We start from the raw sequence: 10,432 nt of genomic DNA, 5'->3' as shown, positions 1-10,432 counted from the left end.
CACTTTAGTCTTCCCTCCGACAAATGTGCATACACTGTGCAGTTATTACTTCCGACCAGAACACTGACATGCCACATAATTCCTAGCTCTTTATTATATAACTCTGCAACTTTTCTTTCTCCTATGTTATTAATACACCTGTGGCTGGCATAAGTCATCTCCACTTATACCATTGATTAACTATGACTTAGATGTGCTTAATCCATTACCTTTATCTGCTAGCTAAAAATCTCACAAACACACTGACGTTTTGGAGGAACATTCCAAAAGATCAATGAAACGGGCATCTTTCAATCAAAGCGGACAAACCCTTACTCAACAAGCACTGACACAGGCAACAGTCTAAGCTTTTGGATCCTATTGGCTTTGACAATGGTGTTTAACTACGCTATAGAACAACTCGAAGCTGTACAGTAGGGCTAAAGAAAAAAGAAAAAAAGGCGATTATGGTGCTGTGACGCATCATTTTTAGGCCTGCACCACACAAGCAACAGCCTACAAAATAAAATAAGACTCTAGTTATTTTTTACATTTACCGTGTTGGAACATTAAATAAAAAGAAAAAAATAAGTAGCGTAAATCATTTTTATTTCTCGATTTGTGGGTGTGGAAGAGCTACACAGAAGGCCCAGGTGGGAGGAATTGTTACAAAGGATGAGAATAGAGGGGAGAATCAATGAGTTTGTGGTTTGAGGAAAGCAACATGGAAGGGATGCGGTTTGAGGGAAGCTCAACTATCGATTGGCAACAAGACGGGAAAGAAAGGGAGCTAAACTTTGTTTTGAACCATAGTACAGCATGATCTTCAAGGCCATCGGTGAAAAATAGCACTCACTGACCTCCGCGCTATGTGCCCTCCACCACCTCCTCTCTGTGCCCTCCACCACCTCCGCTCTCTGTGCCCTTCACCACCTCCGCTCTCTGTACCCTTCACCACCTGCGCTCTCTGTGCCCTTTACTACCTGCGCTCTCTGTGCCCTCCACCACCTGCGCTCTGTGCCCTCCTCCACCTCCTCGCTCTGTGCCCTCCTCCACCTGCGCTCTGTGCCCTCCATCACCTACTCTCTGTGCCCACCACCTCCTCTTTCTGTGCCCTCCTCCACCTGCGCTCTGTGCCCTCCACCACCTACTCTCTCTGTGCCCTCCACCTCCTCTCTTTGGCCCTTGCTGTAGTATTTGTAGTATCTCCTCCATTTCCTTAGGCTTGTTGTATCCCCATAATTCTGGAATGTATCTAGGTCACTATCCTTCTCATTCCATCAGTTGATATGTTTTGAAAAGGTTTTGTCAGTTGTCCAGCCTGATCTACAATGATGCCACCGCTGCTGCACAGCACTTGTTAAAGATCATAAATGTATCTTATCAATTCACTTATTGTAGTTGACTAAATTACTACAATAAATTTGGCGACGATTGTAACAAGTGCCTGCCAGACCCACTCGCAAATTAAAACAAGAGGAACTTCGGCGCATTGCAATCAAAGAAAAGAAATAGAAAAGTGGTGTATGGAAGTCACCTCGTATTCTAAAAAAGGTGTTGATCTCCCGAAATCACATGTTAAGAAGACTGAGGTATTATTTTTATTTAGTTACCTTGCGGCAGTGGTGTGCGTCATAGGCTTCAATATTGGAAGTTGTTCATTCGGAGCCAATGGCGAGAGGAGTTAGCTACGAGTCAGCGTTCCAGTTTCTCAGTGTTCGCCATATTGGATGTGTTCTTTGGTGCATAACTATTGGACAGCAGGTGTGACGTCACAATTTTGAGTGTGTCACGTGTCCGTGCTGTTTGAAACTCAGCATTAAAGCTATCCACGCAGCGTTAAGCCATCTATTTATCATGAAAGTTTTATTTTTCACAATCGCTATATGCCGCTGTTTACCTGGGATTATTTCTGTGGACGCAAGATATTACGGAGTCACCGGCACATAAAAGCTCGTGGAATAGACAGTAAAAACTGGTGCATTTGTATCAGCATTTTATCTCTTTAGGTTTATTTGGATTCATAGTTATTTACAAGCAAGGAAACAGGTACTATCTTTTCGTCAAGAAACAAGAGGAACAGAAACTTGATGTTAAGGTCGAATTTTAAGCCTATTCTGAAGTACATTCATCTCAAGATTTAAGAGGCTTAGTTTAAAAACCTAAGAAGATATTACCGGACAGTCTCTGTGCATTTCAGTTTCGTGTCAAACAGGAAAATTAACAGGCAGGCTGGAGATAATTTCATTTTTGCTTAAAGTTAAAACAAGTGACGATTTCACTTCTATACTGTGCATGCTTAATTGGTAAACTCTATAGGTAGGTTATTTTTGACATAATGCAGTCAGTTACACCACCTCCACCATTTTTGGAAACGCCAGGGGATCCACCAATACAATGGAAAAGATGGTATGATGCTTTTATTATGTACATTGGTGCTATTGGAGGTTCTCGCTATAGAGCTGAAAGAAAACAATGTTTATTGTTGAATTCTTTAGGTTTTGAAGGAAGAGAAATTTTTAAACATTTACCTGCTTTAGTTCGTAATGTTGAAGATGGTGAAATAGATGAATGCACTGACAAAAGTATTCAACAAAAGTTACTTTCGCTAGGCAATCCCACTCTTGAGGAAACAATAAAAATAGCAAAAAGTATTGAGCTTTCAAAAGTTTCAGTAAAAGAATTAGATGAAAAAGGGGCTTCAAGCAATTCTAAAGAAGAGTCAGTAAGTGTTGTAAAATTTAAAGAATCTAAATCTAGTAATTTTTTTCGTAATGAGAACACATTTTTCAAACAAACTAACATTTGTTTTAAGTGTGGCAATTCACCACATTTTAGAACAGGACGCCTATGTCCAGCTAGAACGTAAATTGTAGAATGTGTGGAAAATTTGGTCATTTCTCTAAGGTTTGCTAGAATGTAAAAAAAAAATCTAATTCTCATCAAAATCAAAGACAAAGCAACAAATTGAATTTGTCATCTGCTATTGGGAATGTTTGTGTTTCTGTCTGAAAAAGTGATGTTTTCGAAAAAATTGAGGATGACTTACAGATGGTTGTTGTTGTCACAGATATAGGTGTTGTAGATGATCAATCTTCAGAGTGTGTTGACCCATATGTAGAGATAGGTATTGGTGCAAAAGTTGTGTGTTTGTTGGTTGATTCTGGTGCAAGAATCACGATGATTGATCAAGAAAAGTTTCGGGAAGTTTGGGGGCCAAAAACTTTATTGCCACCTGATAGGTCTCTGGTGTCATATGAAGGAAGAACTATTGAACTTGCTGGATATTTTGAGATACTCTAGAATTTAGAGGCAGAAAGATTTTCGGAAAAATATATGTAGCCATCAAACAATTAAATATCCTTGGATGGTTCCATCAAGGTTTATTCAAAATGGTTCTTAGACCAGGCACAAAAGATCAAGTTTCCATTGTTAAATCTAATGAATTTAGCGATGTTTGGTGTGAAAAATTTCCTTTGGTTTTTAATAACAAACTTGGTCGAATAAAAGGTTTTACTCACTGCATTAAAGGAAAGGATGGAGCTATACCGGTCAAGCACAAACTCAGGAACGTACCTTTTAGTGTCAGGGATCAGTTAGAAAAGGAACTCAAAGATTTGTGTAGCAAGGGTATAATCGAACCGATTGAATCTTCTCTTTGGCTTAGTCCATTGGTTGTAGTTAAGAAAAAGAATGGCGATCTTCGCGTATGCATAAACTTACACAGCTTAAACAAAAACATATGGATTGATTCTCGTCCTCTTCCAAAAATTTCAGATATGTTGTCCATGAGTAGTGGTTCTAAATGGTTCAAAAAGTTGGATTTAGCTTCAGCGTACCATCAGGTTGTGTTGGATCCATCTTCTAGACATTTAACAGCTTTTGTTTCACCTATAGGTTCTTTCCAATATTGTCGGATGCCATTTGGTCTAGCTTCCGCGGCCGCGGTTTTCCAAAGAATCATGTCTAATCTTTTAAAACATATAGTTGGTGTTATCGTTTTTCAGGATGATGTTTTGGTTCATAATGCAACATCGGAAGGTCATGATGAAGCGGTCTGTGGCGTTCTGGAAACTTTGTGTGAGGTTGGAGTTCTTTTAAAAAAAAGAAAAGTGTATTCAAGGTACAGAAAATAGAGTATTTAGGGCATGTATTGTCTGAACATGGTGTGGTGCCTAGACCAGGTCTAGTTAAGGCTATTGTTGATTCACCGGCACCGATTGACAAAGTTGGTTTGAAATCTTTCATTGGATTGTGCGAGTTTTACTCGCGATTTCTCCCTGATTATGCTTCAAAGGTTCAATCATTGTCTAATATGCTTTAAAAAACTGTTCCTTTTGTATGGGATGGGGAATGTAACTCTGTCTTTAAGTGGATCAAAGAACGTCTGGTTAGTCCTATCATCCTTAAGCCTTTTAATCCTAATGTGACATGTACTATCTTAAGCCTTTTAATCCTAATGTGACATATACTATTACGGTTGATGCTAGTGGTGTTGGTTTGGGTGCCATCCTCACTCAAAATATAAAAGGGCAAGAACATACTTTGGGATATGCTTCAAGAGTGTTGCAAGGTTCGGAACACAATTTTTCTGTGATTGAAAGAGAGTTGTTGGCGTGTTGGTGGGCCATTAGAAAATGTTCTCCTTATATTTGGGGAAAACATTTCAAGTTATGCACGGATCACAATCCACTTGTGTGTATTTTTTCTGGAGACAAAATTAAGGAACATACACCCAGAATTGCAAGGTTATCCACCAAACTTTTACAATTTGATTTTGAAATTTCTTTAATTCCTGGTTGTAGAAACATTAGAGCAGATTATTTCTCAAGACATCCTGTGGAATCTGATGAACAGTTTTTGGAAGATTATGATGAAGATGATTGTTTTGTGGCTGGTGTTATTTTGGATAACATGTGTGCCATAAATGAAGAAGAATGGAGAGGAAAATTGTCCGAAGATGCTTTACTTTGTGAAGTCATTAAATGTGTGAAAGTTGGTTTGCCAAAGGAAAAGAATGCTCCTGTTTCTCTTCAGACTTTTGTGAAAGTTGCGAATGAGTTATCCATTGAGGATGGATTATTATTTATTTATTTTTTTTTTTAAAACCTTTATTTATAAATGCACAATACACAGCGTCTGCCTACAACCCCGCGGGGCCGGACGCTATGACATAAACTGATGGTTGAAAAGGAAATTTGGAGACAGTACGTTGTTAAAGCAATCTCTCGAGTCCACATTGTCACATGGAACATAGCACCACATCAAATAGGATAAAAAAGGTTTAATTTTATGATTTTGTCGAAAAGAACAACAACACACAAACACATGGTATCATACTGGCAAGGGTCGCAGGAGGGGGGGAAGGGGGGAAAGAACGCTAATAAATAAAGGAACACATATGGCGAGGGGGGGGCGAGCACGAGGGAGAAAGCAAAGGCTATACTGAGAATTGGAAACGGAACGTCAATCATGGAGAAGAGGGGAGAGGAACCTCATAGTCAAGTGGAGGGGAGCAAATGTCTCCGCGGTACGAATTCTACTGAGCCCAGACCCTGGACCATTTCTTGGGACGCCCCCGCGCCTCGTATACAGTTTTTTCTCGGAACATGCACCAGTCCATGTTCTCTTTCCAGGCACTGAGCAATGGTAATCTAGGGGAGCCCCAGAGCTGCGCTATATCTCTCTTTGCGACCATGTTGCCCAAAGTAACCCAAAGCGTCTGGGCAGCATTGCAATCCGAAGGATCCCACACATTGAGCAGGCAACGTCGTGCTTCGGGAAGGAGGGGGATCCCGGTGACACGACCCATAACATCATGCACTCTAGACCAAAAGGCCGCAATCATCGGGCATTCCCACAGAACATGAAGGAAGGTACCATCCATACCGCATCCGGGCCTGCACCGTCCATCCGAAACCAAACCCATTCGTACCAGACGCATTCCGGTCAGATACACACGGTGGAGGATCTTCAGCTGGACAAAACGAAGCCGAGCCCGGATAGCCACCTCCTTAGGGGAGGATACAGCTGACTGCCAGTCCTCGTCGTCGAGTTCGAGCCCGTCAGCCGTCCAGGAAGCACGAAGTTTCTCAAGTTGGTCAGCCCAGTTGTTGACAAGCTTTTTATATATTAAGGAAATAGTGCTATCGGGGACATGGCCGTCTAAAACACGATCCTCCAAAGGGGAGGACTGCGGGATATCGGTACCAGAGGGAAAGACGGAGGACAAGGCATGTCGAACCTGCATATACCGGAAGTGCTCCCTATCATCGACCCGGTTTTCCAGTTTCAATGCCTCGAAGGATTTCACAGCGCCCCGTGCCCACAGATCCTCCACCTTACTGATCCCAATCATGTCCCACTTCTCAAATCCTTTCGTCTTCCACAGATTACCCAACCGATCCGAGTCATACAGTGGCGTCATACGCGTCAGCCTACCACCCCAGCCCGTGCCCACAGTAGCATCTCTCCATGCCCGCACTGCACACTTCGTCGGGCCTGTAAGGAGCCGAAAGGGTGACTTTGAGTACAGAGCCCTATTAAAGTTGCCACCGGGCAGTAATAGTTTATTCAAAGCAAAGGCGGGGGCAGGTTCCGAAGAGTACGTCGCATGGTTGATAGCGCTCAGGTGTGAGGCCCAATAATAGCGTCTAATATCCGGCAACGCAATACCACCATCGTACCATGAGAGGGTGAGCTTGGACAAGGCAATACGGGCCCGACCATCCCAAATCAGTTGTCGCTGTAAACTCTCAACCTCACGGAAGTAGCGAGCAGGGACAGGATCGAAAAAATTCTGCAGGGCGTAAAGAAATCGGGGGAGCGACATCATTTTGAAGAGTGCCGCTCGGCCCAATGAGGATAGGGGCAATTCACGCCACCGTCGCACGTCCTGCTTGAGTCTGCGGAGCGGAGCATACAAGTTCCGCTCATAGCGGACCGAAGAGACCGTAGAGACATAGATCCCCAAATATTTGAAGCCGTCAGTCGCTACCAATATGGGGAACCTGCGAGGCAGAGGTGGCAACGCCCCGGCTATAACGTAAACACAGGACTTGGTCCAGTTGGTAAACACAGGACTTGGTCCAGTTGATGACTAATCCCGAGTTCTTACCAAAGGACGTAAGAACGTCGAAGAGGACGTTAAGCGACTTTTGAGGGGAAGTAAGATAGAGAAGGATGTCGTCAGCGTACAAGGAGACACGATCCTCAAGATCTGGAGACCATCGGATCCCCTTAATAGAGGGTTCCCACCGAAGCCAGGCAGCAAGGGGTTCAAGCGCCAATGCGAATAGAAGCGGGGAGAGCGGACAGCCCTGACGAGTGCCACGGCCTAATGGGAAGGGGTCAGAGCATCTACCATTTACCACAACCTGAGCCAATGGTCGTTCGTAAAGGAGCCTGACCCATGCGATGAAGTTAGGACCAAAGCCAAACTTAGCGAGAGCCGCCCAGAGATAGGGCCATTCGATAGTGTCGAAAGCCATAGTGGCGTCCAAGGAGGCAACCACTGCCGGCTCGGCGAGAATTGGAGCCCTCGCGAGAACACTGTGGAGCCTACGCAGGTTAAGGGCCGTGTTCCTATGCGGGATGAAACCGGATTGATCCGGATGGATCAAGTCGCAAATCACCTTCAGCAACCGATTGGCCAGAACCTTGGCCAGGATTTTGGGTTCCGCGTTTAGCAGAGAGATGGGGCGGTAGGAGGTGCAGCGGTCACGAGGCTTGCCATCCTTATAAATGACCACTATGGTAGCTAGGCGCTGCTCGAGGGGGAGGCTTCCAGCCTCAACCGCCTCGAGAAACATGTTGCGCAGATGGGCGGCCATCTTGTCAGGACAAAGTTTGTAAAGTTCAATGGGCAACCCATTTGGGCCCATCGCCTTTCCCGAGCGTAAAGATCGGATAGCAAGGGCAATCTCATCGACGGTAAATGGGGCCTCCAGGACAAGACCATCTTCCTCCGAAACAGTAGGCAGGGCTATATCCCGCAGTAGCAGCCTGGAATCAGCCTCATCCCGATCACTAACCGGAGTATAAACCTTCCGGAAGTGGTCCACAAAGCAATCAACAATTTCACCAGGGTCGGAGACACTCTCACCGGATTCGCGAACAATGACAGGCACAACACGACTCGCTCGTTCAGCCTTATCCAGCCATGCCAGGAGCTTGCTAGCTTTGTCACCGACATCATACAGTCGGCCTAGTTGATTCGCTCGCATCAACTTAGCAGCATCAGTGACACAAGCTTTGTAGTCAGCCTGTTTTAGTTCCAAAGTGTGCAACAATGCAGGCGTGTCATCCCCACCCAGCTCACTTTCAAGCGCAGTGATCTCAGTTTCCAGGGCCAGAACAGCCTCCCTCTTTACCCTACGCTCAGCAGCAATGAGTGATAGAGCGGAACCCCTGATAACCGTCTTGAAGGCCTCCCAAAGAACAGTAGGGGAGGTGACCGAGCCCACATTCTCATCAAAGTAACAATCAATTGCCTTCACCAGATCTGAGCGGAGCCGGGGGCTTCGGAAATGCCAGGAAGGGACCGGGGGGATCCTGTTACCAAGTAGACCACCCACCGAAATCTTAACCATAAAGGGGGAATGGTCCGAGATATCCCGGGGAAGATGTCGTACCTCCCGGACAGTGGACAGAGTGGAAGCTAACATAAAAAAATAATCTATACGAGAGAGGCTGCCATGCGCACCAGAGTGAAAAGTATATTGCAGGAGTGAAGGGTGTAGTGAGCGCCAAACATCCACCAGGCCAAAAGTATCAGCCATCTCATTGAGCCACATCTGGGATGGCGGCAGGACTCTAGGGGGAAGCCGATCACATTCACCAGACATAACAGAGTTGAAGTCCCCGCCCATGATTAACAATCCATCAGGAAGGCCAAGAAGAGTCCTGCCAAGATCGGCATAGGTGGTAGCCTGCAGCCCCGGGGGAATATAAACAACAACCAGCACAATTTGTTTGCCCTCCCACCTCCCGGAGACAGCAGCATACCGCCCGCGGTCGTCAAGTATAACTTTGTCAATAGCAAGAGCTAGGGAGGACTTCACCATGATACCCACTCCCCGGGACCCAGAGGTGAAACCAGCATGTGCGACCAGGCGGTAACCCCGGCGGTCGAGGGCCTTACAAGCATTACCGATTAAGTGGGTCTCCTGAAGGAACACAACATCAGGGGCATGGCGCCTCAAAAATTGTAACACAATGCCCCGCTTGATCCTGTCACCCAACCCGTTGACGTTCCAAGAAAGAACCCGCATTTCACCCCCCCCCCATTGCGGCAAAGGCAATCCACCCCAACCCCCCTCCACAACCCCAAGTTCGGAATAATTGCAATCAGTGAAATACCATGAAAAATGAAACATAACAAACAAAACGAAACACAACCAAGTCCCCAGGAACCAGCCCCCAAACAGAAACCCGTTACAACACCCCCGTCCCTGCACCCCTGCTGACTAAAAAGCCACCCCCAACTGCAGTGTGCCTGTCGCCCCATCTGATCTACACAAAGAACCCCCCGAGGAGGAAGGGAGAAATCACCCGTTCCCGCACCGCCACGGGCATAAACATAGAACACACAGTTAATTTACTCTGTACAGTACGTAGTCTCAATTCGGACCTCCGGGGGCCCATATTACTCCTGGGCCGTTGCACCACCTTCCGCACCGCCAGGGCCACCGCTCTGAGTCATCTGTCGGCAACGAGTCCAACCAGTCGGCAGCACGCTCCGGCTGATCAAAAAAGTAGGCACGTTCTCTGAACTCAATCCGCAGTCAGGCTGGAAACAACATGGCATACTTCAGTCCCCGGTCCCTCAGGCGACGCTTCACTCCGAGAAACCCAGATCGTTGTCGTTGCACTTGGGGAGTGAAATCAGGATAGATGGAGATAGAGTTATTGTCATATTTCAACGGGCCGTGTTTACGGGCGGCCTGCAGGATAGCGTCTCTGTCTCAATAGTGAAATAGCCTTGCAATGATAGGCCTCGGCGGGCCTCCTGGTTTCACTTGTCCTCCTGGGAAACGATAGGCGCGCTCTACGGCAAAGAACTTACTGAGTCCAACCGGAGCAAGTTTAGCAACGATAAGTTCTTCGACCAATAAATCGATCGAGGCAGCACCATCACTTTCCGGCACTCCAACTAGGCGTATGTTGTTCCGCCTGGCCCTGTTGTCGTAGTCCTCCATACGTTTAAGCAGCAGATCATGCGAGGAACGCAGATTCCCAATCTCAGATTGCGCCTCCGCCATGTCCGTCACCAGGCTCGACGCCTTCAGGTCTAGTGCCTTCACCCTCTCGTTCGTTTTGGCTAGATCGGCTCGAATAAGAGTAACATCCACAGCCACCGTGTCTATCTTGGACACGATGGCTTCGTATTGCTGACTCATATCGGCCTTAAGTCCAGGATGGCAGCCAATAGGTCTTGGAGCGATACTTCAGA

Source organism: Lissotriton vulgaris, chromosome 4_1, assembly GCF_964263255.1.
Source record: "Lissotriton vulgaris chromosome 4_1, aLisVul1.2, whole genome shotgun sequence".
Taxonomy (NCBI): domain Eukaryota; kingdom Metazoa; phylum Chordata; class Amphibia; order Caudata; family Salamandridae; genus Lissotriton; species Lissotriton vulgaris.
Note: the sequence above shows the minus strand (reverse complement) of the source record.